The following is a 5,912-nucleotide window of genomic DNA, read 5'->3' on the forward strand; positions in this document are numbered from 1 at the left end:
AAAACTTCATGTGTTCTTCCTTGAAGAGACAGTAGTATTCATCCATTACCCAATTAGTTTGCAGAGCCTCGTTCACCTCCTTCCCTGCACGTCTGGTCTACTACTCCTGGCTCCACTCCTCTGTGCCATAAATGCTCATCTAAGCTAGTTCTAATTTGGCTTTAGTGTGGCTGCCCCCTGCTATGGTTCACCCACCACCAGCAATGTTCGATATGCCAATTGCTCTGGTTCGGCCACCTCCCATTGTTCCTTGCTTCTCAGTTACTATGATTCATCCACCAACATTGGTGTATTGTGCCTCAAAGCTCTACTCTTCCTCGTGAAAGCTTATGGTTATGGTGGCCATGATGAGGGGCTTGTTTAGGGTAGAGTGGAAGGTGAATTGGGCATTCTGGGAATGCAGTGGAGGAGCGGGTGGAGTTCCTCTGGGAGATGGGGTAAAAGTGGAGGGGATGCTGCTGGGAGGCGAGGCAAAGGAAGCTGAGTGGAGGCAACCTCTTCCATTGCGCGTATTTGGGTAACGACCTGTGTTTTGCTTAGCTAGAGAGGAAGTGCTATCTGAAGTAGGAGAGCACTCGGGGTGACTTAGGCTCCCTCAGTTCCTACCCCTATGGCTGCACATCCTGTGTCGGACCATTCTATTTGTAGGTGGATGTTGCCCAGTTCCAAAATTGGGCACAATGGGATGTTGCGTCACAGTGGAGCTAGCAAACAATTCAACAGGGGGATGAGAAACCAAGGCCTAAGGGATGATAAATTGACAATCTAAGCTATGGGTGAAGTGGATGCCTAAGCCAAAATCAATACGGCAAAGGAGATTGCAGCGTCTCCCAATGGTTGTATAGGAGATGGGTGCTGTCACTGCATGAGGGTAGAGGCATTGTAGGGGCCAAGGTTTCAGGGGTCGATAGGCAGGAGCAAAGGTGATATTTTCCCAAGAGTTCATGTTTGACTTGAGTCGAGGTTGATGGTGGTTATCATAATGGTGGCAGCGGTCACTTAAGGTGCATTTATGGCGATGGTAAATGCCATTTTTAGACCACTGTGCCACCCTACGGGAGGCCATGTGGTCTCGCCACATGCCAACCCAATTGGGGGTGACCTCACTATCCTCAATTGTCACCGGCATCCTGGAAGTATATTTATATATTTCATTAAGTTTTGAAATTACTATTTGAATATGTATAACATAATTTTTTTTGAAATTGACAACATATGTATTTTTAGATACATATGTATAATCATTGTTTGAATTTTATTTTTTCAAATTTCCTAATACCTGTATTAGCATGCTTATACTTTTAATAGTGTATGTTTTCTGGATATTTTAAAAAGTATGAGTTTCTTTGAAGGTAATTATAACCATTTCTTTTCTATCTTTCCCTTTTGTCTTTTAAACAAATCCAACACGTTATCTATTAATCCAAATTTCATATTTTTTGCAGGTAACCGTTTACATATTTCAACATGATGCTTCTTTTCCCTTGATGTTTCTAAGCACAATTTACTTGCACATCTTGTTTAACTTTCAAAAAATATTTTCTAGATCAGGTATTCAAACCCTTGGCCTTTCGTTTTGTCGACCGTGATTGCAATGTTTGAAGAGAATTTTCCAGATTTTTTCTAAATTTTGATATGCTTAAATATAAATTTTTCTTTTACTTATTATTAATATATATGTTCCTTCCTAAATGTAAGAATATTTATCTAAGGCTACAAGCCTCTTCTAATTATATTTTCTGTCTTAATATTTTCTAGGTAGAATTGCTCAAAATTTTGTATCTTTTATTATGACTATAAAGACTCTTTGAGAAGAGATATAGCTCACACAAAGAGTTTATTTTCAAACTAGTTTGTAAAAAGTTTGAGTAATGACTATCGTTCATTTTCCCTAATTACAATTTGAGAGTTGTTTTAACTATTAAATATTATACTTGTGTTATACTCATGGTCTTAATCATATTGATTTGTCATATTTTACAGTATGGTTTACATTTACTTCTATTTCTTTTGTTCTAGTTAAATTTAAAAAATCTTTATGGAACAAAGTTTAACTGGAAAGCTAAATTTCTCTCTATTTTACTTATATTTTCCAATATTCTATTTTTCCATTCTATTTTAGCCATCTTTATGATATTATATACTGTAAAATACTCTTACTTTCTATTACGATGTCATCGTTTTTTATTAAGTAAAGAAATGAGATTAGTAAATATTTATTCTAAAAATCTAATAATACTCCTACTTTTCTTACAAAAATATTGTATATACATTTAAATTATATATATATATATATGTGTGTGTGTGTGTGTGTGTGTGTGTGTGTGACAATGTTATTAAACTTTGTTATATATATATATATATATATATATATATATATATATATATATATATATATATATATATATATATATATATATATATATATATATAAACACATAATCTACTATTCATGCTAAGCTTTACCCTAAACATGACTAGTGCCTAGTCTTATTTAATTGTTTATACTTATATGTATATATAAACATATACATAAATATATGTGCTATAGTGCGATACTATATTCAACATGGTATCTAATTTTCATTCTTTTGCAATACTCTATGCAGACTTGTCAATGAAAACATAGACAATTTCTTTGTTTTTGATGGACATAATTTATAAATCAATGCATAGGTAATCTCTATTCCTTTTTCCAATGTATAAAATTCTTTACTTATGAATACAACTAGCTCCTTTATTTTCAAATTCATAGCTTGCAAGTAAAAACACAACCAATTATCTTTTTCATTTTAGTGTGTAGAATGTTTAAATAAAACATATCTAATTCTTTTCTTTCCAAAGCAAATAAGCTTTCTAGTTAGAAAATACTGACCTGAAATTAATATTCTCGAAAATTAATACTAAAGTATCAAACTCATTCCAGCTATCATATTTGATCCAACTAGTATCGCCCCAAGCATAATAGGTCTACGAATTTCTGCCAGTGTCCTTCACACTTTCTTCTCTACATTCTCTTCTCTCTTCTCGAGAATGAGAGAAAAACAAGAAGACAAAATGAGTTTCATGAATTACCTATCTACCACTTATTTATGGTTGGTAACTACCTCTACCACATCGATGAGTGGTGGGTAGCTACTAGCTCATTAATGAGATTTTTTCTCCCACTCCAAAAGACAACATCTCATCTTTTAGGAGATAATTAATATACGAATTTCCAAAATTTCTCTATAAATATAAGCATCCATATTAGAGTCCTATGACTTATTGATGGGTAGTTAATATTCACCAATAAAGTTTATAGCCTCATCTCTTTCATGCACATGTAACCAAAAATTAATTTTCCATATTTCTTTATTTATAAAAACAAAACATCCCAATTACATATTTAAAATCAATTACTATTAGTAACAAGTTATTGATAATTGAATTATTTAAATGTCTTGCACACTTAAAAATTTAAAAAAGAACACACATGTGCATAATTTAATTACATAAAAACATCAAGTAAGGGGTTGTCATATCCTTCGCCACATGAACTTGACGTCATCCCAGTGTATGATCATTGACCTTGTAGAATACGTTTCATCTTATTAAAATAAAGAAGGGTATGCTTATTTTAAACCATCCTAAAACTCCCAAGTTACCTCTTCTGGACTCAAATGTTTCCATTGAATCTTCAGCTGCATTACGTCTCGATTTTGGATAGTGACATCTGTCCAAACTAGAATATATAGTGATTATTATATGAACTATCCCTCTATTTCAACCTATACAACATCCCAATAAATTGTATGAGTAGGTCCTTGCACACACTACTTTAATAAATACACCTAAAAGGTATTGATAAATTTTATGTTTATTGGAGGGGCGTGTTCGTAAGGCATTGGTCAAATTTTTGCCAAGAATTTGAAAGGTCGATATTATCTAAGTGATAAATTAGCACAATTGCCAAGTATAAGCATGATTTTTTAAAATTTTAATTTCAAGCATACATGTTCTCCCACATTGAATTATTTTTGAAGCCTTTTTCAAAATTTCATAACTCTTTTGGCGGTATTGTGATTTTTTTAAGATGTGTCTGGCCTATTAAACCACTTCTTCCATGTCCTTTAACATATCTAGCCATAACACTAACTGATCTTTAAGATGGTCCCAACTTAGATGAACTTTGTCGTTTCTTTCGTTATATTAATTCAAAGGGACTCATCTCTAAAGAATTTTGGTACCCATTATTATAGGCAAATGCAACTATGTGAATGTAATTGTTCAACTTAGTTGTTTTTTTCCATAACATACACTCTTAACATATCTTAAAAAATTCCATTATTTCTTTATGTTTTCCCATCTATTTGATGATGATAAGTTGTAATTCTTTTTTCCAAAGAAAAAATCAAACTTTTTATTTCCAAGATAAAAAGTTACATAGCATATGCCGAAGCATTCATTTGTTGTATGATTTGCAAATCATAGAGCTCATAGGATGAGTAAACTCAGTCCTGCCCCTAAACATGAAAAGAAAAAAATACCAACTGAAAAGATGCACAGGCCTCCTCATATATGAGGAATTTCAGATAAACTCTACAATTTCCCCACTTTTGCCTATCGAGATGGTGAACTAGAGGCTAAAAACAAAAACCCCAAAGAGGGTGTTCCACTATAGGGGCAACTGAGATGATATTGGGGGGTCATTCAAGTTTTCCACCCCTTTTTCTTCTCAACCTTGTGCCACTCTCCTTGGGACGGTACCATGGGGATGAGTTGAAGTGGATTCCCATCACCTGATTGGGGGTTTTCCTTGTCTAAGTCAGAGGAGTCTGATGAATGTTGCCTTTTGGTTCCACTGATTTCCATTGAGTTTGGCTTCTTTTCCAGTTGTATTTCCTTAGGCTCTTGTGGGGGTGTCTTTTGTGTTTCGGTTCAGTTATTCTCATTTGGGAGGGGTTCTTCCTCCTCAAAATCTTCCTCATCTTCCGATTCTGGTGGATCAAAATTCCATCCCTTTCACTGTTTGACGGACTTCTTCTTCCTACGGTTGTCCTTTTTGTATTATGGGCATACATTTTGAAGATGTCCCATTTGTTGACCTATTCTACATCTGAACGCTGTGTTTTCATAGTCTAATGACTGCGTCCAACAACGATCCTTGTGCTTCAATTTTATGTAGTCTAGTAGGCCTTTGCTGAGGTCGACTTCCACACAGATACGTGCAAAGGTAAAAATTATTTCCTGCAATATTTGTGTATCCACTTTAATGTATCTGCCAATAGTGTTGCCTATGCATTCTAGGATCTTTTGGTCCCAGAAATGTCGAGGAAGATTATGAAGATGTACCCATACATGCATCCTAGAAACAACGAAAGTGTTTGCATCGAACTTCGGGAACCAAGGAGTGATAAAGAGGCCTGAAGATCCCCAGAACCAAGGTCCCTCCTGAATCATAAGATCTCTGACCTTTGTCTTTTGGAACTTTACTATAAATAACCCTTTGGAGCAAAGATGGATCTCACAGTCTAGAGCCCAGTGTGTGAAAATCCAATGGAACAGGTCAAAATGTTTGGGCCAAAAACAATTAAAACGATAGATAATTTTAGTTTTTCATAGCTATTACATACCTCCTCTACTTTTGATATATCTATCGTTAGTTCTGGTGTATGCTGTAGCTGCTCCACTATGTATGGAATAGGTTCTGATCCGACTTGCTTTGGAGCAGCTGTAGAAGGTTTTCCCCTTTGTAGAACATGCTTGTAAGATATTCCTTCGCTTCTATGCTGCTAATGTGAATCTAGGTTGAGATTTGATTTGGACCCACTACCTCTTTCTGCTTGTTTACTGGTTTCTCCTTCTGCTAGTTTACTAGTTGCTGCCCCTCCTCGAGTCTCATATTAAGTATGATTGTAGATGTGGGCTTG

This window comes from Pinus tabuliformis, chromosome 5_1 (genome assembly GCF_031772625.1).
Source record: "Pinus tabuliformis cultivar Carrire ecotype Pingquan chromosome 5_1, CPIR1, whole genome shotgun sequence".
NCBI classification, from domain to species: domain Eukaryota; kingdom Viridiplantae; phylum Streptophyta; class Pinopsida; order Pinales; family Pinaceae; genus Pinus; species Pinus tabuliformis.